Source organism: Camelus dromedarius, chromosome 6 (assembly GCF_036321535.1).
Source record: "Camelus dromedarius isolate mCamDro1 chromosome 6, mCamDro1.pat, whole genome shotgun sequence".
NCBI classification, from domain to species: Eukaryota; Metazoa; Chordata; class Mammalia; order Artiodactyla; family Camelidae; genus Camelus; species Camelus dromedarius.
In genome coordinates, this window is record NC_087441.1 from 14,355,298 (window position 1) to 14,382,038 (window position 26,741).

The 26,741-nt window shown below is 42.3% G+C and overlaps 1 long non-coding RNA gene across 1 annotated transcript in view; it reads right to left on the bottom strand.

Annotated features, from left to right (window-relative positions):
• Positions 1 to 864: 864 nt before the first annotated feature.
• PPP1R14C (protein phosphatase 1 regulatory inhibitor subunit 14C) overlaps positions 865 to 26,741 on the bottom strand; it is a 79,342-nt gene continuing 53,465 nt past the window's right edge. Inside the window, exons 2-4 of the long non-coding RNA XR_004138370.2 lie at positions 22,834 to 22,917; positions 21,405 to 21,437; positions 865 to 2,470 (exon numbers count right to left, since the gene is read on the bottom strand). This is a non-coding gene — a long non-coding RNA (protein phosphatase 1 regulatory inhibitor subunit 14C). The remainder of the gene's footprint in view (positions 2,471 to 21,404; positions 21,438 to 22,833; positions 22,918 to 26,741) is intronic.

Below are 26,741 nucleotides of genomic sequence, written 5' to 3' on the forward strand. Positions count from 1 at the left end.
AGATGAAGCTGGAGAAGCAGGGAAGAGTTCTTTGTAAGGAATACAAAGGGTTTGGGTTTTAAGTAGGGGAGGGTGGCGTGATCAGAGCCGTCTTGTGGAGAGATTATTCTGGCTGCTGAGTGGAGAATCGAGACGGAGGTGAGACTGGACACGGGGAAGCCAGCTCCAAGACGGCAGCAGCAACCGAGGCCAGACCCCACAATGAACAGGGCTGACAGGTATTAGCGGAGGAAGAGCTTGGTGACGAAGGGCATGTTGGGACAGCGATGAGGAATCAAGGAGGAGGTCCCAGCTTGTGGCCTGAGAACTCGGGGAGTCGGCGACGCCAGGCCCTGAGCAAGGGAAGGGCAGAAAGGCAGGGAGCGTGTTACGTGGTAGGATCAGAAGCCTTTGGAGGAAAAAGTTCATTCTTGTTTCATCTGAAGACCATCACTTGGGCTGGTCAAGCCTTAAGAAGCCCTGCAAATTCTGTATTTTTCTGTACTTATAGGGTGCCTGGCATTCTCACAATAACTGGAATATCTGACTAATCTAAAATCTTCTTGAGGGTTTACATCAGATGGGCAAAAGGGAGTTTTAATGAAATGCAAGGTGCGTGGCCTGGGAGAGTGTGGGAACAGAAGGCCGGCAGAGCTGAGCGTGCAGAATTATTTTCTGTCTCCTTCTCTAGCTGGGAACGTGTCCTAGCTCCTTTGCTTTCACCCCCTGATCTGAAGATACCTCAGGCCAAGGACACGATCGAATACCTGAAAAGACCTGAAAATAAAAAGCCAGCTAGGCACCCTGTGCCCTTGTCTGCAGAGCATTGAACAAAGTAAAATCATCACGTCAGCGTTGTTTTGCGAGGCAAAAATGTGAGCAGAATTGTAAGCAGCTCCATTTATTCGAGTAAATAGCATGTAAATAAATCATTGGTAAACATTACAAAATTAAATACATTTTCAAAAGCTTGCCAGTATACATAAAATTCACAAACATAGTTCTTTGAAAAAATAAAATATGTTCAGAGCACCCTTGATATAAAATGCCTGACCCCTGTGCTCCGACAGGGCCACCTGGAGACACCCTGCAGTATGTGGGGTTTCTGCAGGGAGGCAGTGGGGGCCTCCCGGAGGGAAGGATGAGTTTCTACCCTGCCCTTTGACCCCGCCCACATTCATCTGAACTTTGATCCTTCTCCAAGGAGCTGGTAGACAACTGAGAGGAGCAGGGCAGGGCAGGTGCCCCAGGCTCAGCTCCAAACAAGGGGATGGGGTGCAAAATTAGGGCCAGAAGCCAGAGTCCTGACCATATGCCATAGAGGGAAGCTGGCAATGAAATCGCCACCATGCTTCCGCTTCCGAACAGCAAATGCTCCTGTATCAGCTTTCTTGGGAGGAGGTGAAGCTTTCTCCCATTTACACCCACCCATCACTCAGCTCATCTGTTCTGATCTGATGCTGCCCAGACACAGAAGTGACCAGATCTACTTCTACGGAGGAAGATACATCCTCCGCTAACTTCCTTATGACCTGCTTTCATGGAGAGAGAATAATACACACTATTTGGTTGAAAGCAGAGAATGAATTGCTACATGGTGCTTCCTTGTTCCACCGCAAAACAGCACTCAGATAGCGTGGGCGTTTCTCTAGAAATCCAAATAGTTCTTCAAATAAAAGGTTCATAAAACTTTAAAATACCACAAACAAGGCAATAAGTACATGACCTGGCAAAGCATCCTGATTAATGAAATAATACAAAGTCCATACATTAAGCCCTTGACCAAGTCCACATTTTTGTAGTGTAGCTCATTAAAATAACGGATACACTGAATTCTTTCACTTTGGTGCATAAAGTGAACATTGAAGGTCAACAGTATTTGCATGAAGAATACCTAGTGGCCTCTTGAAAACACACGTGCTGTGACCTCCAATGAAAGGATGACCACAAGTTTATTCCACTCGTGTGAAATAAAACTCACATCTACATTTTAACTTAGTTGCGTGTAGATATATACAAGTACGAGAAATTCGACATCTGAGTCAAATGTACAACTTAAGAAAAAAGTATTACCAAGCTAGTTGTAAGAAAACCGTCATCCCTGTATAGTTAAGTCCTAAACATCTGATTTCTCCAAAAAGATGCTGCCTGGACCAGCCCATCCTTGCGTGTCTGCCTGGTTTGGTAATTTCCGGTTGGGCTGAAACCAGAGTAATGATATCTTTGCAATTCAAATATTACACTAACAAAATCTTTTAAAACAAACAAACAAAAAATGCTCTTGAATAAATGTCTAATAGATACCACCCCCCTCCCCCAAAATAGTTGCTCATAAGGACAACTATTCTTTAATAAACGTCTTCATGAAGTCCAAATCCCTTCCTCGGTCTCCGGGGAAGTTCCACTTGTGCCAGAATTACACAGTCTTCTTCTGCGGGGGGCTCAGTTTCCTCATGCCTCTTATCCGAGAGAGCAGCTCCTTAATAAATTCCTAAAAGAAATCAGAAGAGGTTATTATGAGCTCTATTAAAATTTAGGTTCAAAATCTGCTTGAAGTCATTGATGTCAGTTGCAGTTAACCTTAGTTATGAGCTTGGCTGGACGTGTTAACCCCCACTGGTACAATACATGACGTTTTTAAATAAGTGAAAATGCTTCAACTTCACATCACCTTGCTTTCTCATTGCTGTACTCTAGAAAGAAAACCAGTGACTCATTGACATTATCTACTTGAGCCCTGAAGGCCTATGCGGTTTAGATCAGTGCTTCTCGACCTTTAATAAACCATTCACATGTGCCTACGAATCACCTGGGGAGCTTGTAGATGCTGAATGCGTAGGTCCAGTTGAGGCTGGGACGGCATTTCCAGCTGGCTGCTAAGTGATGCCAACGTTAAAGTCTCTGGAACACACCAGGAAGAACAAGACTAGACCAGTGGAGTTTTTTTTTTTTTTTTTTTTTTTGGCTCAGTGGTTTGCTTTTTTCTTTTCAATTGACATATAATCAGTTTACAATGTTGTGTCAATTTCTGGTGTACCATATGTTTCAGTCATGCATATACATGCGTATGTACCTTTTCATATTCTTTTTCATTAGAGGTTACTATATGATATTGAATAAAGTTCCTTGTGCTCTACGGTATATACTTGTTGTATATCTATTTTATATATAGTAGTTAGTATCTGCAAATCTCGAACTCCCTATTTATCCTTTCCCACTCCTTATCCTCCTCCCCCACCATAACCACAAGATTATTTTCTAAGTCTGTTCTTAAATCTGAGTGTGCATCAGAAGCACAGGGTAAGGTTGGGGCGCAGGGGGCTTATTAAATAAACCACAGAGTGCTGGGCCCACCCCTAGAGTTTCTGATTCAGTAGGTCTGGGGTGTGGCCTAAGAATTTGCATATCTAACAAGCTCCCAAGTGGCACCTATGCTGCTGGTCCCAGGATCTTACTGAGAACCACTAGCCTAGATCCCAATGGGAGTCTCTTGACTTTTTTGACTGCAAATCATAGTTTGAAAAGAAAAACAAAACACATTTCTCATTTACAACTGAGTACATACAAAAGCACACCTGAAATAAAGCCTTAAAGAATGAATACTTAATATATGCCATGCTCCCAGTCTTTTCTATCTTGTTCCAATTTCATTTAAAAGGTGACGCTGGGGAGACCCACTAAAATGATTTCATGACTCTCCATGGATGAGAACCCAAGGACTGAAGGACCATCTAGAATGCTTCCCACTTTACTCCATCAGGAATCTTTCATTGTTGTCTCCTGTATTAAAGTTTCTGGCTACCAAATAAGTCACACTTAGATAAAAATTACTTTGTCCTCCTTTATTATATTTGTTAAAGCAAAGTTGACAGCCAGTTAGACTTTCTGATCAGCAAGTGACAGCCAGTGAATGTCAGCTCTGGGCACATCAGGGACATCCCAGAACAAAAACACTAAGAAGCCTTACCTCTCTGCTACGGTCTCCCGAAAAGCAGATCTCAGACAGTCTGCCCTACCAACTACAACCCCTAAGTCACAGCTCCCAGCCCACATGATCCTGGTGCTACCCTCCAGCTCTGAAACACAGTAAGCTTAAATAGCTAATATTTTATTAGCCACCACAATTTCCTTTTTCAATAATCCTTTTGCTACTATAAAAGTAATGTGCTTTTTCCAGAAAGACTAGAAAATACAAACCAGCAACAATTACTCCTCAGAATGAACCACTGTTAATGTATTTTCTTCTATGCAAATTATCTTTACCTAATTGAGATCATACTGTATAACTGTACTCTTTTTTTTTTTCACTTAGCATTATGTCAAAACTTTTCCCCACAACATTAAACAGTCTTTTAAAAAATTAATTTTATGATTATACGATCCTTTATTGTATGGATGTTCTACAAGCTGCTTAATATCCACATCACTGGATATGTGGTTGGTGCTTGGCTTTTCAAAATTATAAACAATGCCGCAATTAACATCTCTGTGCATAAATCTTGGTCTGCAATTTGGATTATTCCCTTTGAAGAGCTATCCAGAGGTGGGTCAAAGGACACAAACATTTTAATCACCACCATTTCTGAACTTGGACAGAACGGAATACATGTGAAGTAAGATCATGTCATGTTTTAGTTTTCTGAACGCCGTTTTACCTAATTTAAGGATCTTCTAGGATGAATAATGCCAAATTTCCCCACTTATATTTTTTCCACTTACATTCAGTTTTCTTCTTATAAAGTTAAATGCATTTCCTGTTACGCCCTTTCCTGTGTGGTTTAAACAACATAATAGGATGCTGCACACACAGTTTCAATTTCATTGTTTTTGGAATCTGTTACTCACTCAAATGACTGCTGTGAAAGGTTTCACCATCTGGGTGCAGATTCCTTTTCTTTTTTTTTTTTTTCTGAAGCAAAGATCAAAAATCAGAAACCCTATCATTTATCTTAACTCTGGTAATTTTCTGCACTATTTTAATAACATTTTTCATAAAGACCATTGTAAAAGTTAAGATTAAAATCACACCAGGAATGATGTACCCTAAACTACATACCCTTTCCTCTTCAAGTTAAAAGTAATTTGGTAATTTAAATCAAATTCAAATTCTCTCAGAAAGTTAGTCATGCTGTACATAAAGCTCAGTGATTAAAAGTTTAATTAAATAATTCCTCTTGTATTGATGATATACTGACATTAGCAAAAAACTCTAATTTTAAATTTTATCTTAATGCAATTTATGTATCTGTAACTTAATATACTATATTGTACATATTTTAAAACATTCATAAAATTTGCATAATGAGATGCTCAGTTGAGTAAGTCAAAGAACAGCAAGACTAATATTTATTCTCCAGACAGAAACTTGACAATACCACTTGCACAGAAGGATTCTGTTGATTACAGATGATTCTCAAATAAGATTCAAGAATGTCTAATCAAAAATACTGACTGATGGCTCTTGGCTTATATTTCTCAAAAGTGCTTTATAAAAAGAACAACATATCTCATTTACTTCCAAAACAGGTCACTCACACTTGGGCTGGGGACACTAATTTAGTCAGGGAAGGGCTGTCCCTTTGGAGGAAATGACATCTGAGTCGAGACCTGAACTAACAAAGAGAGGCTACCTTGGAGAAGCTCTGGGGGTCTGGGTCATGGCACGTGCGCAGAGTCATTGCAGAGAAACAAGCAAGGAAGTGGGTGTTCCTGGCACGGAAAGGCCAAGATGAGCATGATGGGCACCATGCTGGAGGTGCGAGGGCCAGCTCACCAGGGCCCTGTAGGCCACAGTGAGGCCATGAGGGTGCATCTTCGGTGTAATGGAAAACCACTGGAGGCTTTTAAGTAGGGAAGCAGCATCCTCTGATTTGGGTTATTGAACGATCCCTCTGGCTACTGTGTGGAGAATGAGTTTTATAAAGACAAGAGTGAGAGAGAGATCAGCTTGGAGCTGTTGCAGTGGTCCAGGCAAGGGATGCTGGTGGCTTAGAAAAACCAAGGTGGAAATAAATGGGTAGATTTGGGATCCACTTCAGAGACAGAGCCAACAAGCCTTGCTGCTGGACTGAAAGTGGGAGTAGGGTGCAGCGGCGGGGCAGGGACAGGAAAAAAGGAAATTAAAGTCACTGCTTCTTAGCAGAAAAACACTGGAAGAAAGGTACCACTATTTCCTGAGATGGGGGATAACTTGAAGGAACAAAGTAAGTTTACAGACTTGAGTTACCTACTGGGTATCTAAGGGTAAATGTCAAGAAGTCAGATAAACATAACTTCAGGTCTCAGCTCATGGCAGAAAACATAAATATGGGCATCAGTGGCTTTCAACTAAAAGCAAAACAAGAAATCCTAAAAATCTCCATGTGATCTATACATGGTCATAGTAACCTAGCACACAGAGATGCAAGAAGGAAACAAAAGTTTCACGTAAAAACATAACTTTTACTATATATAAAGTATTTTCTATTCTATTTTATTTTGAGGAGATACAGGTCAAGACCACCCAATGGTTACCACCCACAGTTTGTAAACACCATGATCTAGACCCAGACTATTCAATAAAGTAGCTCCTAACCACACACACAGCTACTTAAATTTAAATTAATGGGCACATCTTCTGTCAGATTTATTCCTAAGTATTTAATATTGTTGATGTTATAGTAAATGGTATGCTTTTATTTCAATTTCTGATTGTTTATTGCTAGTATATAGAAATACAGTAGATTTTTTAAATATTTCTCTTATATTCTGCAAGCTTGCTGAACTAACTTTTTTGTATACTCTATTGGATTTTATACATAGACAATGATGTTGTCCGTGAATAAAGACAGTTTCACTTCTTCCTTTCCAATTTGGATGCCTTTTACGTCTTTTCCTTGCTTAATGATACTGGTTAAAAACTCCAATATAATGTTGAATAAAAGTGGTGAGAGTGGTCATCCTGACCATGTTCCTGATGTCAGGGGAGAGTTTTAGTCTTTCACCACTAAGTATGTTACCTGTATTTTTCAAAGATATGCTTATCAAGAGTATCTTCACACATTCCCTTCTATTCCTAATGGGCTGAGAGTTTTTACCAAATACTGGATTTTGTTAAATGATTTTTCTGCATCTATTGACATATTGATATCATATATGATCATAGAGTTTTTCTTTTCCTGAAAAGAAAAGACTCTTAATATGGTGCATTACATTGATTTTCAAATGTTAAACCTACCTTGCATTCTTGGGATAAACCTCGCCTGACCGTGATGTTTTGTTCTCTTTTATATATTGTTGAAATCAATTTGTTAAAAATTCACTTCAGATTTTTTTACATCTATATTCATGTCAGATACTTGTCTATACAGTTCTTTTCTTGTAATGTCTTTGGTTTTAGCATTAAAGTAATTCTGGCCTCACAGAATCAGTTGGGAAGTGTTCCTTCCTTTTCAAGTTTCTGGAAGAGTTTGTGTGGAGTTGATACGATTTTTTCCCTAAATGTCTGGTAAAATTCTCCCATGAGGTCATCTGAGCCTGGATTTGTTTTGTTTTGTTTTGTTTTGAGGGGAGGTTTTGGCAGATTGTATCTTTCAAGAAACTAGTCTATTTCATGTAAGTTGTTGAATTTATGGGCAGGAGGTTGTCATATCTGTAGAATCTGTATGATGTTATCTCTCTTATTCCTGATATGATAATTAGTCTTCCCTCTTTATTAACACTTACCAATATGGCTAGAGATTTATCAATTGCATTGATCTTTTCAAAGAATCAGCTTTTATTTTACTGATTTTCTTTATTGTTTTTCTGTTTTCTATTTCATTGATTTCTACTTTCATCTTTATTATTTCCTTTCTTCACCTTACTTTGAATTTAATTTGTTCTCCTTTTCCTATTCCTGAGGTGGATGCTGAGGTCACTTATTTGAGACCTTATCTAATGCTGACATTTACTGCTAGATAGTCACCTGCAAGCACTGCTTTAGCTTCATCTCACAAATTTTGATATGCTGGATTTTCATTTTCTTTCACTTAAAAATAGTTTCTGATTTCCCCTTTGATTTCTTCTTTGGCCCACGAGTTATTGGCCCATGAGAAATGTATGCTTTACTTTTCAAATATTTGGGGATTTTCCAGTTATCTTTTTGTTACTGATTTCTAATTTAATTCCACTGCATTCAAAGAACATATCTTATATGACTTGACTTCTTTTAAATTTGAGACTTGCTTTATGGCCTAGAATATGTGTGTCTTGGTAAATGTTCTGTGTGCATTTACAAAGAACCAAGCTGACTTCAAGCTGGGCATTTCACCACTATCTTTATACAGTCTCCTCCCATGTAACCTGTACATGCACTGAACATGTAGAAAGAAAGGAGGAACATGAGTGGTTCCCAGATGCAGGATTTCCAAGTGAAAATGTAAGTTATTTAGGGCAATCCTTTAACCACAAAGGGTATGCTCTTTTGCGATACTCAAATAAAGGCACTCTTGACTCTCTTTTGATGTTTCAACCCCCAGCTAAAAGGATGGATGAGGATCAACAAAAATCCCTAGTGGGTTCTGTATTTGAATCTGGCACTGGTTATTCCTGATCTATAGAAAGTGAAGGAAATTAACCCTATTGAAGACCTGTGGTAGCCTCTCCACATATTACATGTTTAATCCATTGTAGTAGGTTTTATTATCTCCATTTTACAGATCAGAAAAACTGATACTTTAGTTCATTCGTCATTTGCCCAAGTCACAAAGAAAATATTTGAATCTAGGTCTCTTGATGTCAATTGAGTTCAGTAAATATGTACCAAGACTCCATCACGTGCCAGACTCTACCCTGGGTGCTGACATGCAGAAGAAGGTAGAGGTCCTGCCTAGCAGGAGCTCCCAGGCCAGCAGGGAAGGAAGACACAGAAACAGGACCTGTCAGAGTAAAGCACAAGCCACAGTGCTAAGTGAGTACAGGTGCCCCGCGGGCAGGACAGGGCACACTGTCCGGCCCAGGCCAGACACAGCTCCTGCCTCTCCCACTCTGCCTCTCACAATGGATGGCAAGTTAAAAGAAGTTCCAGGAGACTCTGAAAGATCAGAAGCTTTGCATTAACATAAGGATTACAGGATCCAGAATTGCTGCATTGGAGTGATGGTCTAGCTTCCTCTCCCTCCCTCCTGCCTCTTCCTCCTCTCCCTCTTCTAGCATTTCTTCAAGGTACACATTTTATTAGTTGAACATCTTCCACCAGTTTCTAAGACCTGGCCATTCTGGTCCATAATGTTTGAAATACTATTCCAGTAAAATGCCATAATTTTTGCCCTGACCCATCATTTCAAGACATGTAGTTTTTCAGACTGACTCAGCAGCTTTTGTCCTCAAAACACTACCTAAAAGATCCCAGGTCTGCTCCTTCAGATCTGCCTCCCAGCTCGCGTTCCTGTGGGCTGCTGTGGGCTGGGCCCAGGTAGGGGACTGAACTGCAGCTGGACAATCATCACCGCATGCACTGGCTTGTAATGAGGGGGTGAAGCTCTGTGTCCCAAAGTCTGTGAATCGTAATGGTGATGCAAGAAGCAGAGAAAAGGAAGATAAATAAAGATCTTGGGTTACAGACATAGAAGAACCCTTTGAAACAAATGCCTAAAAAGATTTCAGATGGGTTTGTTCCTATATGGAAGGAGTAACCCTCTGTGCACACAGTAAGAAGCAGTGGAGCCACATGGTTAAGAGAGGGACTTGGGAGCCAGGCTGGGTTCAAATCCTTGCACATCCCTAAGGACTAATCATTTTCTCTGTGCTTCAGTTTTCCTCACCTGTAAAGTGGGAGCAATGATAATAAAACCTACCCTCCAGGTTCCTACAAGAACTAAATGAGAAAATGAATTAATACATATAATGTGCTTGGGAAAGTGCTCAGACCATAAGAAGTACTGTGTTAAGTGCTTGCTACTATCATCATCAACATCATCTCCACCATCAACATCTTCTTCACTGTCATCATCATGACCATGGAGATAATATTGATAAGAATATTTCCAGTCTGTACAAGTTCAAATCAAAATCACTAAGAAAAATGTAGCCCATCTTCCCCACCCCAGTCCCCTAGAAAAGGTGTGAAAATTAAGGCAGATGAGAAGTATGTTGTGTGACATCCAGCGAGACCATGGGCGTTCAGGTCAGGGTGTTAATGTCAGGCTATGAGCAGCACAAATGAGTTTCTTCCAAAGAAGTTGTCAGTATCACTGGCCAAGCAAACGTTTCTCCCTCCGTGGTTGTAGGTTCCCCCAGCTTCAGGCAACAGACACTACAACTGCTGAGAAAATAAATGCACTCACGCCTCTCTCATCCTGCCCAGTCCAGGACTGCAATTACCCCTGCACCTTCCCACCAGATTCCCTGCCTTTGACCTCGCCTCCCCGAGGTCTCGGCCACAGCCCAGGACCACAGTCAGCCACTCCGGTGCCACCTCACCTGCCTGACTTTCCCTCTTGGAAGGCTACAAATGAGTACATTCAATCCTCACATCATGAAGTGTTTGAAATGACATGAAAACGTCCCTTCAGCAACACTTCCCGTCCGCTTCCTCCCCTGGCACACACACACATGCACAGACACGCTCTCTCACACACATACACACACACACACAGTAGCAGCAGCAACCACCCACCTCGCACCTCCTTTAGCTCATCCTTTTCCTCCTTCTGACTCTGGGTCTATGAACGTGGCTTCCATCACACTGCAGGTGAAATCTTTGCCCTTCCTCCTACTAACCCTCTTCCCTTAAAACAGCGGAAAATTTCACCTCTTCAACAAACACCTTTCTAAATGACCCCGGGGACCTCAGCCCCAACCTCAGTCTGGGCACTATTTTTGTATCTGAGATGCTCTGCATTCACCTTTTATTCATGAACTCCTGTGGTGACTCTTCTTTCCCAGAGGATGCACATTTCTGTTTCATTTAGCATAGGACAGCTCTCTCACTGACTCTAAATGCCTGTCTGCGGTTCAGGTAGAGCTCATACTCATTGGGCACCTTTTATGTGACAAGCACGCTGGGCATCTTCATATAATGTGTCATTTAATCATTACAACTATCTTGTAAAATAGGCTCAGAGAGGTTTAGAGGTTTGCCCGAGGTCACTCAGCTACTGAGTGGTCAGACCAATATTCAAACTTTACTTTGATATAAAGGCATAAGACATACGGAATCACTGTCCTGGGATGGAGGGTACAATTCCTTCTCTCTGCAAGCTCTACCCAGGGTGATACATCAAAAGAAAAGTGGAGAAAGGGTTTGAAATGGAAATTCCCAGAGAAGACAACACGAACAGCCAATAAGCACATGGGGGAAAGTGTTCAACCTTACTAGTTGGCAGTCAGGAGATGGTATGTTTTCAAAAATGAGATATTATCAGATTGGTGAAAATTTTCAAGTCTGGCTGTACCAGGTCTGGGGTGGACACAAGCTGGTGCAAACATTTGAGAGCAATCCCATTTTTGGTATATTCCTTGGAGAAACTCTTGTGCACAAGGCAATAGGTTAAGAAATTATTTTATTATTGTTCACAATAATGGAAAAGTGGACACAGCCTAAGTGAGTATCAACAGAAGAGTGGATAAATGTATTACAATATATTAATACATAAGAATGTTATTGCACAGGAATGCAATAAAAATGAATAAACTAGAGCCTCCTGTAGCAACATGGACAAATCTCAGAAATCTCATGTTGGGCACAATAAGTAAGTTGAAGAAGAAAACTTGCAGCATACCATTTATATAGTTATAAAGCACCCAAGATAATCCACGTGCATACTTCACACTCCTACTTGGTTGCAAGAATCCAATCCGTCTTCACTTTCCTAGCTTGGTGCTTAACATACAGAAGGTGCTCAGCAAAGGTTTGCAAAGTAAAGAAATGTGTGTGAAGCAATTAATTCAAACAACTGTGGCATTAAAGTGAAGGAGCAGAGAGAGGGGACGTTAGAATCTTCGTATATCAATAAAGGGGACTGGAATCGTACAAAGTATCAACTGGCCCCAGCTACTGTGAAGGAAGGTTCTAGAAATGTACCTTTCAGCACTGGAACACTAGCCATCCGGGGAAGTTAGGGAAGACAAGAAGCATTTGGCGGAAGGTGGGGGCCTAGGATGCTTGTGTGTGTGTGCGTGTGCATGTGTGCACACGTTCTCAAACACACACAGAAGACAGAGAGATCAAAGAAGCAATAAAAAAGAGAAGAAACATTTCCAGTGACCCCTGGAAACCTGACTTTATATGACATGCAGCCACCTGATTTACGAGATACTTCTAAGAAAGAAAGAAGCCAAAGCATGTTCCTGAGGGGTTCTGGCAGCAGCAGAGTGAAAACAGAAGGTCCCTCCTTGCTCTGGAGTTTCAGCTGTGTGACACCGTCACAGGGCATGGCCCCGCGGTGGCCACGCTCTACTCAGAGCTCCGGTCCCCCGATCCCTCCTGGGCCCTGTGGCTTTCAGCTGCCACCCCCTCCCGCCCGCTCCAGCCTGTGCCAGAGGCGGCAGATGGACACACATTTTGTAATTATCACCACAGCCAGACGTCTGGGCCCCTTCCCTAGTCGCTCAAAGTGATTCATCTGTTACACTCATTGATGACACAACACTGCTTTAGTGAAGACGGCTCTGTGGGAAAGTGGGAAAAGGAGAAACCACGGTATCACGGCAAATCGCCGCCTTGAGCATGAGTAAACTGCATTTGTGCCATTCTTTCACGCATTTTGAGTCATTGACAAAGATAAACAAGATACATGGATTTTATGCAGTAGCCTTTTGATGAGAAGCATTTCCTGACATAAGGACTTTCCAAAGAAATGCTTAAAACTGCTGCTCCGTGAATGGTGTCACCGACCACAGCGATTGTGTGGATCCTGCAAGTTCCTATGAAAGGGCTCCCAGCAGAATTCTTGTTGCTCTACCTGTTTGTCCAAAACACAGCCACTGACCCCTTATACAGAGTACAGGCCGGGGCAAAGAACAGTAGGGATTCTGAAGGGTGGGGTGCATGGGGGTCAGTGACTGCCCCGTGTGCTCCTTCCTCTTTGTCACCCCAATCAATTTCCTAAAATCTCACATCCACAGGGGCCATCTGCTCCCGGTCCTGAGCCTCAGTGCCAGAACATGGCAGATCAAGTCAACTCATACACCTTTTCCATAGCTACGTGACACTTCTTCCAAAAAGCCTAACATTCAACAGACAACATGGGAATCACGCAAGTTGTGATCAGACAAGGAAAGAAGAATTTTTTAAAATTGAGGAATAACTGACATATGCCAACATATTAGTTTAGGTGTACAACATAATGATTCAATACTCGTATATACCGCAAAAAAACATGATGGTTAAGTCGAGTTAACATCCATCACCACATACAGTTACAATTTTTTTTCTTGTGATGAAAACTTTTAAGATCTACTCTCTTAGCAACTTTCAAACATACATTACAGTATTGCTAACTATAGTCACCAGGCTCTATGAGAAGAATTTCTAGATCCAACAAAGTTTAGACACATGAGAACAAGGGAAGGGTAGGTAGCACGTATCTGTTTTCAAATGTAATGGCAACACTTGAAAACTGTTCCAAGTGGCAACATGTCCTCATCCAAAGAACCAGCTAAGCATTTAAAAATCACGCTGTGAACTTCCATCAGCTTGAATATCCAGGTCACACGGGAGGCCAAAGGGGCAGGCAGTGAATCCTCCCTGATGAACACAGCTCTGGGGGGGGCATCCTCAGCCCTGTGTGACTCTGGGATTTGCTCCCTGCAGTCACTGGCATTATTTAGCACCACAAGTGCCATCATCACTCATCACTGAAATACTTCACTTCCCCCTCTCTTTTTTTGGGGGGGTGGGGGGCGGGAGGGAGGAGTGTTTATCTTCAGAGAGGTTCGTTGGCTGACAGGGCACACCAGAACTGATCCTATTTTTCATTATCTGCAAAGAGGCTTATGAATCTGTTTTGGATAAGGGTTTGTGCCTGCTGGGCTTATAATCACTTCTGCCAACATAAATTCCTGAAGGTCTTAACTGCATCCTGGTTTCTCCTCCTTTAACTTAAAACCACTGACACCATTCTGTCCATTTATTTTCTTGACTATCTGCCATTAAAGATTAATTTGTTCTGTTGGTGAGAGCGGGCCCATTCATCTGTTTTAGAGATCCAGACCACTGCTCTTAGACTAATTTATTTTGTACCCAAATTCTAACCTTTATTTACATGCAGCAGAACAGTCCATTTGCTCTTACCAGATTCAACCTCACCAGCATTTAATTCTTCCTTCACTTACTAATGGGTTTCTCACAATTCACACACTTGCAATTCAGACAACATATAATAAAGTTCATATCAGTACTCCAACCATAGTAAATAATCAGTGGAGTAAATTCATCAACATTATAATCTACCACTTTATAATCACTAAGGAAACTAAAGTAATTTCATCCAGGGTTCCATTATCAATGAAGAACAATATTATTTGCTACAAATACCGAAATCCTGACTAAATGAAAGAAACCCATTTCCAAATTCGTTTTTTTAATTGTGATTCCCTTTGCTAAATATAGAAATCCAAAAGCCATGTGTCAAATTACCTTTAACTCATATTTTTTTCTTCTGTCCAGATAAGTCTAAACACAAGAAGAAAATATGAAGCTGTTTTTAATATAGAGTTGATCGGCTTTTTAAATATGATCATTACTTCTGAGTTTAATGAAAAAAAGAAAAGGCCATAAAATCACAATCAATCATTGGGAAATGCCAACTATTTAAAGGTCCACTGCCCTTTAAAGCCTGTACCTCCCCCACCGACTCTTTTTAAAAAAAATAACAATCATTAATTACTGAAGCATCTGAAGGCAAGATGCATGTGGCTCTCCCTATAATGGCATCTCTTTCTTCTTTCCTAATGTTTTGTCTCAATTATTGTTGTCAGCATCATTATCATTATTCTCATGGTCATCCTGCTTCTAAGACTGTAGTGAAGTCTTAAACCTGACCCAGAAGGAGTTCTGGTCTTTGTCCTCAGATCCTGAGAGGCAAGCTCTAAGCCCCTGGACGACTACTCCCTGATAAAAAGTGTCTGTGCTTACCTGGGGGCCTTGGGCATTGCAAGAGAGTCTAACTGTGATTTAGGGTGGGGGCTTTGGGTCACATGGTATCAGCTCCTTATCCTGAGGGGCCGGAGACTCGAGTTAGCCATGTGCACAGTCCACCATGGCTATGTGACCAAGTCACAATAAAGACCCAGAGCACCCAGCCCCAGGTGAGCTTTCCTGAGTGGCTACTCTGTACATACTGCCACACAGCATAGCTGACAGACTCAACACTGCCCATGACCCCCAGGGAGAGGACAGCTGGAGACTCTGCATGTGGACCTTTCCTGGACCCTGTCTCACAAAGCTCTCCTCCCGGCTGATTTTCCTCTGTAGCTTTTCATTCTAATAAACTTTAACTGTGAGTGTGAGTAACTTTCAGTGGGTCCTGTGGGTTCTTCTAGCAAATCATCAAACATGAGTATGGTCTTGGGGGCCCCTGAACTTGCAAATGGTGTCAGAAGTGAGAGTGGTCTTGTGGACCATTTGTTGCCTAACTTTGCAAAGAGTACTGAATAAAGACCAGGAAGTAAATGCAGAGTTTTGCTCAATGATCGCATGTCTATGGCAAGCTTACCTAACATTTCTGGGTTGCGTTTAATGAAGACAACCTTCAGATTTAGAAATACCCCGAAGTAGAACTTGTGCTCACCTAGTAAGAGTTCAGAGACAGACAGTGAGAAGGAGACAGAGCACAGGATGCCTACCCAAACATGAGTCCAAATGCCTGCTCCCGCACATCCGGGCTCTTCCCCTGGGCAGAGGCGGCCTGGAGCAGAAAGAACTTTAATAACATGTGTGAGCAACGGACACAATGGGAGCAAAATCCTTTGGGCCACTAGATAAAGCTTCCCATGTTTCTTGTTAATAAATCCCAACCCTTTGTTACTCACCTGCCTAACTGCACTAAAACATCCTAAGGCCCTCATAGCCAGGGGGGGGTTCCAACCACCAGCATGCCGTTCTCATCTGATTCTGGTCTTTTTTTGTAAGTTCCCCAATTCTCTCCCTTTTCAGAAACATCATTCTGAAGGTGCCAGCTTTCAAAGGGTGATCTCAATGCATTAATCTAGCATCAAGCTCTATGCCTCATCTCTGCCCAAAATTGCAGTCTTTTTTGAGGAAACCCCATGGGAGGCCAGCTGAAAAGATTCCCCGGGCTGCAGGCGCTCAGATACATTACACAAGCCAAACGGCTGCCTCCTCGGCTTTCTCTAGTAAGGACACAGTCCCTAAAATCATTTTCCATTAAGTAATTTGGTTCCTAACTTAGAGAGCCATGGGATGAGCTGACACCCCTGGCATTTCTGTTCTTTTATTCCCATTTTAATATTCTTTGGGCACTTAAATTCTGACCAGAGTTGGCTGTGGCCATCTAAGAGATTGTTTTTAAAAGGGACACGCATCTTCACTACCCTCCTTAAGTCCCTATATTAGTTACAGGCACATGGATGTTCAGTAAACATTTGTTGAGCAAATAAATAAAGAGAACGTAGCAAAATGCCAAGCTGTGCCTCCTCCAGTCACGCACGCAGCCTCTCTGTGTTGTCAACGCCCAGTTTATATTTTCTCCCCACAGCAATTGGCTCACTGGTCAGGGGCTGGGAGCACTTCCATGTACACAGAAACCGAACAATATTTTAAACAGGCTAAGATGCTAAATTGGTAGAGAGCCGCTGTGAGTAGGATGAGCTAACAATGGTCATCACCAAAGGGTGTCAGAAAAGTAAGATGCAGTCACTCATCGTGACACCAAAGCAATGAAGGAGAATCCGCCCTTCTACCGCCAACCCAGGACGAGTAAAAAAGCAGGCCTGCCTTTCTGAAAACACAGCTCAATTCCCATCTGCAAACAATGATTAGACATCCCTTTTCTGCACCACCACGTGGCATGGTATTTCCATGACCCGGCTGACTACTGGGACCCAGAAATGCCTCTCACCACCCACTCCCAGACTTCGTCATTCGGCATGAACCTCTGGTGCAGATCAGTTTACAAGCTTTGATTGCTAGGATGATAGGTAATACCACAACCTTTACTTTACAAAAATGAAATAAATGCACAGAAAGAAAAATCAAATGTTTATCAGAGAACAATGGCTCAGCCACCTTCAACTCTAAAAAGAGATTTCTTAATAGAAATAAATAGATCAGACTGGCAACTCCCTTACAATGGGGGTGCTCCACTGTGATCCTAAGATTTGAAAACCATGCAAAAAGGAGTAAAAGAAGCTCCTCCCTAGCCTGGCTAGCTGGCCTCAACACCCCTACCCCTGATTTCTATAATGTCCACTAGGCGATCACTATGGATCCTTCAAATCCAAGTCATAACCAAAACAAAATGACTGCCCTTCTTGCATTATAGAGAAACATCCTTTCTACCTTTAAATCAGCTCTATTATAATATCAACAACATCAGAAATGGCATTCACTCAAGGGGAAAAAATTAAAACATCGTTCTTATAAGTCAATCACTAACACGTCAGTGTGGTGACCACAATTACTGCTGTGTTTCTGAAGAGTCCAAGTCAGGAAAGATTTAAATGCCTGGAATCCCCAGTTTGGAATATGAATCAAAATGGGGAAACACAAGTTCTCTTCTTATTAGCCAAGGACCCACATGGGATAAAACTACATAAAACCACGGACCCAAAGTCTACAACCGAAAGTGACACACCAAAACAGTGTCACGTGGGTGAAATCAGCAGATTCTTTAACGTCTGCTTTTCAAATTGAATAACACAAGAACAGCATTACTGGTGAATTTGGGCATTTTGCATATTTAATATGTAATGGAGGAGCACTGACCCTTATAGAACCAGACTCAGCCAGCACGCATCCAGCTTTGTGTTATGTGCTTTCCTAAGTACCCTAACTTCCCCACTTACTCACTATGTCATCTTAGGCATATTTGGCAGCCTTTCTACGTCTCAAATTCTCTAAATGATCATGGTGTCAAGCTCATAGCCCTGTTGTGAAGATGAAATGAGTTAATACGTGCGATTAGATCAGTGCCTGGCGTGCTTAGTGAGGATTTAGGAACCATTGTTGTTGTTACTATCACTAAAGTTATTGTCATTGCAAAGAACCCTCACTAAAACCTGGGGCGGTGGTTATTATTCCCTCTATTTTTAAAAAGGAGCAAATGGAGGCTCAGAGAGGTTGAGAAAATTGCTCAAAGTCACGCGCATTTAGTGCTGGCGCTGGTATATGAGTCTTGATTCAAAGTCTAGTCTTCCCACTCCCTACCAGCCCCTCCCCCGCCACTGCAATGAAGCTATAAATAAATGCGTCTGAATCAGCAAAGAGGGCTTCCTTACATTTACAACTTCAAAGTGGTGTAATAATTGTCTGTAAAATTCTTTTGATCAAAAAATAGCACCTCCAGAGAAGACTACTTGAAAAGAAACATCATTAATTGTCAGGCATTTAGCTGAGATAAGACAAAGTCCTTTAATGTCCTAGATGTCTTGCAAGTAGCTTAGCAAGATGGGCAGGATGGGGAAAAGAGCACAAGATAAGGCACTAGAAACTCCGGACTGAGTCCCTGCCTCTCCGCTCTTCTGCTCACCGCTGTGAGGTCTTAGACAAGTTACCCAGACTCTCTACACCAAGCGATGGTTGTGAGGACTAAATAAGATAATGCTTGTCACCACAGTGTCAACTTGAGGGCTGTGGGGAAACATAAGCACTTATTTTCATCATCACAATCCAGGTGCCAGTAAAATCTGTTTCTTACGAACATAAGCTCAAAGGCAAAACTACCCAACATTTTCTGAAATGACCCTTTAATAGATCAATGAGCTTGACTGAAACTCCTCAGTGTTTGACACCATTTCCATTCCTAGAAACCACAAGCTAAACAAGGAACACGAGATGCTCTCCTGTAAATTCCAGCGCCTCTTTCTTTGGAACTCTGAGGAGCATTCTAGTGTCGCATCCTTTCAGCTCATAAGCCTCCTTACAGAGACTAGGTGACGGACACTTTTGTTCCCGGGGGACAAGACCCTCCATTTCATCTAACTGTGTTAATGAATGTAAATACTTTGCTCCCTGGACACTGCAAAAACTGGGACGAGGAAGGAGGCTCATGTATATCCAACCTTTACCACCAAAATACCAACACATGAACTTCTCCACCCAGGAGGAGAGCTGAAGCAAATGGGAATGATAAAGTGAGTTAATGGCATGTCTACACCCACCAGTCCGGATATACTCTCAGTAATGATCCCCATGCCGACACCACATGCTAATTCACCAGCATCATCCATCACTTTTCTTTTGGTTTTTTTTTCAACTTATCCAAACTTTATTCAATTTCCATTTGAGAGCTAGTAGTCACAGTACTAAGTTGTTATATCATTAAAATGTCCATTCTACTATATTTAATGTGCACACATACACTTTGAGCTTTATAGACTGTGATTAAGAGGGATTTCTTATGCTTTGAAGTAGTATAAAACTGTCCAACACTCTTTCTCTATTGTTGAATAATTGATACGATTACATTCTCAAGGTCAATAAATATGAAAAGAAGGAAAAGGATCTTCAGTAACAACGTAAATGGAATTCGTGGCATCATTTCTGTTGGTATTTGTAATGTCAATTTACATTTTCACCATCAGAGGTCATGAAAGAACAATGGTGAACAGAAAATTTGAGCTTTGTTCATCCATCACTTTTCTTGACTACAACAACCCTACTAGTCTTGTCTAACCTTTCACAACAATTTGATGCTGCCCTCCAAATACCTGTTTTAACTCTCAGATCAATTTCCCAACTAACTATAAATAAAGGAGTTCTAGTCCCCAAAAAACTAAACAGTGAGGTCTCCTGCCTCCTTCTCATCCTTACTTCCAAAAAGCCTGAAGTCGGATTATCAACACTCCAACAGCAGTTTACAGGGTCAAACTCTTAAAAAAAAACAAAAACAAACAAAAAAAAAAACAAAACTCAACAGCCCAAATCTCTCCAGAAAAGAAATGTCCACATAGTGACAGTCTGAGGAGGCCCCCTGCTCCAGACACACACACAACAACAACAACAAATCTGATTTGCAAGCTTGTCACTCCACAGTGAGACCCACCAATGGACAAGGTGTGCTCACACACACAGATTCTAATCAACTCACTGGGTCCCAACATCCAAACATGGGTGTACTTCCCCAAGCCAGTAAAGACAGACAAAAACAAACAGAAAAAAAAAAGAAAAGAAAAGAAAAGTGGGATTCAGAGAAAATGCAGACAGCAAAATAATCTTGAAAACAAAAACAAAGAAAATAAAACACTTGATTGATAATCCTCAAAGAGAAAAAAGAAATAAGTGCATCCATAATATAAGAAGAAATACAGAAACAAAACAGTCAACAGTGATCAAGAAAGGGCTGTTGGATATTAAAAATAAAATAGCTGAAACTTTAAAATATCAGTAAAAAGGCTAGAAGATAAAGTCAGGGAAATCTTTCAGAAAGTAGAACAAAAGATCAAGTAGATGAAAAACAAAAGAGAAAAGATAAGAAATTAAAGCCTCCATCTGGAAGATGTAACATCTAAATAACAGGAGAGCCAAAAGTATAGAATACTTGGGAAAATGTAATAAAAATAGTAAATAATAAAAGACAAGTTTTGAAGAACTGAAAGGCATGAATCTTCAAAGACAGCTTACAAAGTCCTCCCACCATTGCTTTGATATTGCAAATAAACTCCAGGACATCTGCTGGATCTTCTAATTTCTCTGATTTATCACAGGAGCTGAATGTACCTCTTTTACCAATATTTTCATAACTGATCAAATCCTTAATTTCTACACTATTTGTGCTTCTGGTTATTACAGTATACACTAAGTTCCTTGGTCTAATCAAACTAATAGCCATTGTTTTTACATTAATATTTATACACTTGCAACTATCCAAAGCATAAAATGTACTCTTCCAATAAAGGTAATTGTTCAATTCAGACTAACAAAATTGGTCTTAAGCTTTTTAAAAATACGTAACTCAACACTAATAGAATGTATTCTCCAGTTATAAATCTAAAACTTTTACTAACGTAATTCCAAACCCTCTCACAATTTCCTTTGAAGTTTAGCTTTTATATACCAGGAGACAACACACCCAATTCCATTAGTTTTAAGTCTTCCTTAACCAGACACATTTAGGTTTACAAGTAAGGAAGTTAGTACTACTCAAACATATGCATTTCATAATAATGGTTCTCAAGTATTTACATATTCAAATCCACTTATTGTGGTTTAGCTTTAAAAACAGGCAAATTGATTTAATAAAAACCAATTCAAACTTGGCATTTAGGAAAAGCGATTTGTTTACCTCTGTTGGTTTGTAGCAGTCTACGAGAGCTTCCTAGAATAAAATACACAGAAATTTTATTTTAAAATTCAGCATCGTTTTCAAAGTGAAATCAAAAATCACTTCATCTTTATAGTATTATTCTGAACATGGTAATTCAAGATTCCATACTGACAGTCTAGAATCACACTTCATTTTAGCATCCGTTGGCCTTCTGAAGATACAAAAAGTTGTACCCTGTATTTGCAGGAATGTCTTGCACTCTTCAGAACGCACACACGGGGGAGAGACTGCACACGTACACACACGCCACACACACTTGTCCTTTGGGCTGCCAACTTGCTTAATAATAAGCTGGATACACTTAAGTTGAGACAGCCTGTGAGAGATGGTGACAATCACACTGGACGTGGAGACCGAGGTCCTGGCTGTGATTCAGCCACAAAGCAGCTTGTCACACCTCTGCACACTTCAGTGTCCTCACCCAGGAACCAAAGGGGATGACCTGACAGCAGCTAAAGCGCCTTTCAAGTTCAACCTTTTAAGAAAAATTTTTTAAGTGGTTACGTTTTCTATAGAGCTGGTGCCTGCTTTATTTTTTTTGGTAACTTTCATAACTAGGATGCTACCACCTCTCAACTAAATTTACCAACAGGAAATAATCATTAAACTGAGCTTGTTCACCACTCAAGGACACTAGTAATTATTAATACATTAAAATGTGCCCTTTAATTGCCTGTAACGATCATTTGCCATCGGTGATAACCGATGGCCGTTAACAGTAATTATCAATGAACATTAAGAAAAGTGGTAGGTCAAAGGTTAATTAGTTTTAGAAACTCCCAAATGCAGATTTTAAAATGATAGATTTGACCTCCTGTGGGAATGGAAATAAATATTTTATTGCTCTGGACAAAGGAAACACAGAACATCACAACATCCATCATACTGGAATGTTGTCAGGTGAGCATACTCCAATAAAAGATATTTTATTAAAATCTTTAAAAATAAAAATATTATATTTTATTAAAAAGAATTATGTTGTAAACAATCTTAACTAGAAATTAATTTCATGAATGATTTAATCCACAATTGCAAGACCAGAATCCTGGGCTTAGATACGCCGGTTCTGGCTCAGCCCCTCTCTTTCTCATACAACGGACCTTTGGAGGCAGAACCATCTCTCTGTCCCAAGAAGACGATGCTGGAGAAACTCATGTTCGTAAGGCACTTTGAGAACTGACCATAGTCAAGAACTGCTTTATCATTAGACACGCAGTTTGGGAGGTGGAAAACTCAGCAGCCCATTGCCTTCTCTCTGCAAACTGTCGTTGCCTGAGTGCTGGGGCCAATACTGCCCTAGGGCAGAACCAGTGCAAGCCATGCTCTGGGGACACAGGTGGGTCCAAGTATCCGTGACCAAAGGGTTTAGATTCTGAACGCTGCTTACCTGTAACTTTAAAGCTCTCTCTTCTTCGCTGTCTGCATCAAGAAGATCATCAATGTCAATTTCCACATCTGGCATTTCTTCTTCCTGGGGAGCAAATGTGAAGACATTCTGTTTAGTGAGATACTGCATTGTACTGAACCGCTTTGGCTGAGTTAAATAAATGACCAGACCATCAATTAAGGGGCGTCGACAATTAAGGGGGGTAAAGAAGAGACAAGGAGGAAGAGGAGGGAAAGGAGGAGAAGGAAGGGGGAGCAGGAGACAGAAAGGGGGAAGCAGGAGAAAAAGGAAGAAGAGGCAGGAAGGGGAAGGAGGAGAGGAGGAGGGAACAGGAAGGGAAGGAGGAGACAGAACAAAGAAGACTTCAGAGGCACAGAGCAGTAGAAAGTCATGCTATTTCCAAAGTGACAATTTTCTACTTTCTGCAGAAAACTGCACTTAAGAGTATATAATGGGGCTTGGCTGATTGTAGGACGAGTAGTGAGAGTGGCAGTCTCCTACTCAATCTCCCCACTTCCCTTGGCGACTATCTGATCTTTATTTGGGGGTTTGTATCTCCCTCCCTGGCTCTGGGTCTGGGAAAACCTGATTCCACCACGGGTTTCTGGGGCTGCGCTCTTGGGTCATCGTCGCCCCAGTCCCGGTTCCGGACTCAAATGAGACCAGTGGGGGTTCTGGGAAAAGATGCCCTTTCAGCAGAAGCGTCCCTGCTGGAGAGCAGGCTGAGGAAGCTCGTAACCCGGAAATTGCTGGCAGCCATCACGCAACCACAGTGGGAGGGTCTGACTCCCGGTGGGCAGGGTGGGGAGAAAGAAGAAAAAAGGGCTCTGGATAACGTTGCTGAGCCACCAAGTAGAATCACTTCTGTAGCCCACCTACACCCAAGTAAAGCCCTATTATTGTGAGTCATGTTTAATACTCCTGCAGCCAAAGACATCCAGTCCATAACGGAGGGCAAGAGAGTCCAGCTGCAGTGTGGAAACAGACCTCACTAATTTGGAATCCGCACCTCCAACTCACAGGAGGTCTTTGCAACCTCTCATTTCGTCTGTTACCTGATCTTCCCCACACCTGAGAACACTGAGATGAAATCGCATTTAGGCCAGTGCTGTCATCTTGCATTTCGCCTTCCCATAGGGAGCCACCTGCACACCAACGCGTCCCAGCCCCAGGGCTGGCCGAGGAGTGTCTGCAGAAGTTCGGCAGAAGCCTGTGTGGGGGACACCTGTGCATTCACCTGGGCTTAGCCGCCGTGTGCCAGTGGCATCACCTGGTCTGCAGGGGCGAGGACGACTTCCTGAGTACTTCTTTTCTTGTAAATGCATTTCCTAAGGAATCACACTCCATCATTTTTTTTCCCTACTCCAACACAAATGTGAGGACCCAAGCATTCTGAGGAAATTGAGGAATCTGATATGTTACTGTGAAGTTACAAGAAATATATGTATATATATATTGGTCTCTGCCCCCGGTTCCTGACATAGAGCTCTTAAAACTGTTGTAAATAGGGGTTCTGATTCTTGTTTCTTTATCATTTTAAGATATGCAATCCATTGAAAAGCTCAGATAAAGTAAAGGAGAAACTGAACCTAAAGCAAAGGGGCAAGTCTAACATCTTAGTCTTATTAAGATTAAAGTCTCTTTTAGAAATGTTAATAATATTACTAACAAAGAATGAAAAAAAAAGCATAACTCCTTAGAAAATTCAAATGACCTCAGAACTGGGAAAGAATGCTTCCTGCTGGAGAACAGTGACAGGAATAAAATTAAAACACAATCACAATCCTGGCTTCCCAGGACATCAGAAAAGCAGTATGCGGTGGAAGTACGTATCTGCCTATGCGAATACCTGACGGTGCCTGCTGGGTCCTGGAGAGTCAGTCTACGTGAGGCAATGAACACACACCACTGCCCTCCGCTTAGAGATGGCTGGGCTGCTGTGGTTCCCTCCTCCACTTTCAGAGCTGCTGTTTCAAAAGAGATGCCACTTTTAAGTGCTCCCAGGGGCAGAGCAAGGAGGTGGGTAGAGATGTGGCCTCCATCGGGGAGGAGGATGCTGGAGGATTCGGAGGATGCTGGGAGAGACCACACTGGGTGTGCATGCTGCTTGCCTGCGTGGGTACCAGCCTCCCTGGCCACGGCATCCCTTCTGCACTGGCATTCTCTGCCCCCAGCACTGCCTGTGCCTGACTTCCTATTTTTGCGTATATTTGAAATCATGGCTGAAAGGAAGACCATAGGGGTGGTGGGGGAGGCTGGCAGGAGAGGAAGGGAGTCATTTAAGGATCCACAGATAGCGGTACAGCTCTCGAAGGTCTGTCAGACTTTCCACAGTGAAAGGACTGATGGGAACTGAAACACCAATAAGAAACACTAGGTTGCAGAACCACTGGCAGCCTGTGAACGCAGACTGCCGCTGGGAAGCCGCAGTGTGGATAAATCACACATGCACGACCGGCCCTCCCCAGGCCAAAAAATGCTGAAGCCACGGCCATTCAGCCTCTGGAGCAGAGCCAGGCACACGCTGTGTGTGCGTTCTAGCAAATGTGGCTCAAGATTAATTCAGCTTTGTCCATAGCCTGGTGTGGCTGTAATAAACACCATGTGAAACCAGAATACTCGGAGCCAGTTTCAGCTGACTTTACTCAAGAAAAGCCAAGCAAAAGCGAGAAACCCACAAGTTACAGTCTGTGTAAAGGTTTATACACCCTCCCCCTAAAATTTCCCCACAACTTCCCCCAAACAGTCATTCGGGTTCAGCATTTACACACACTGGTTGGATACACAGTATGTATTTATGTCACCGTTTAATGAAATCAAGCAGAGGAGGGCAAGCTACAGAAATGGCTCGAGGAATCACAGGCCAGGTGGGCTCCGGGTCTGATTTCTTGAAGGAAGTTAAAGAATAAGTAAATAACGCCCTCGTCAGAACAGCACAGCAACGGGCCTCCCTGCAAACAGCGCTTGGCTTTGAAGCCCTGCCAGACTCGGTCAAACGGGCTTTTACTTGCACCGCCGTGTACAGGCACACCCACATGGGAGCGTCTGCAATTAGGTGTCCTGCCATCACGAGTGCCCTGGGCTCCCCACCAGGCACGCTGACCGCATCTGACCCCCAACTGTTGAGATCTGGGCTGTCCCATGCGGCAACTACAAGTGGGATGTAAGTTTAAGCTCGCTAAGATGACATACAATTAAGACTTCAGTTCCTCGGTTGCCCTAGCCACATTCCAGGGCTCAGTGCCACATGTGGCAAGCAGCTGGTGTCCCGGACAGACAGACGCAGGGCCTTCCTTTCCCATTGGACAGGATGGCCTGAGAGTCCACTCACCCTCTGGGCCCAGACATGGGGAAGCAAGTCCCCTCCCCTCTCAGAGGAGCTTGACAGGAGTCAAGAAAACCCCCAGCATCGCAAGGTCACAGCCATGTCCCAAGGGCATGTGGCTGGGGCACCCTGGGCTTGGCTTTCTAAGTGGGACAGCTGATGCAAGCTAAGTATTCACCAGCTGAGTAATTATAGCAATCGTTAGGCATCAGCATTTCCTATCAACCTACGAGCTCCTCGTCACCCTCACCTACTTTTATCAGAGCCCAGGAGGGGTTCAGGCTCAGCGTGGGCGCTCGGAGCGTGGAACACGGGTGAGTTCTGAAGGCTGGTGATGCCGAAACCCATAGCCCGGGTGAGGACACAGAGATGGGCCCTGGAGGTGCTCATGGGAGAGTCCTGGGAAGAAAAGGCTGCTCTAGTGCCCGGCATAGAATCCTGCCTGCATTCGGTATTTCACACTTAATGAGCATGGGAATTTTCCATATTTGATGGAGGCTCTCTTTAGTTCTATCTTCTGTATAAAGCGGTATCACTGAATAACCCTGGAGAGAGATCAATCCCCTGACAAGGGAGTGACTCC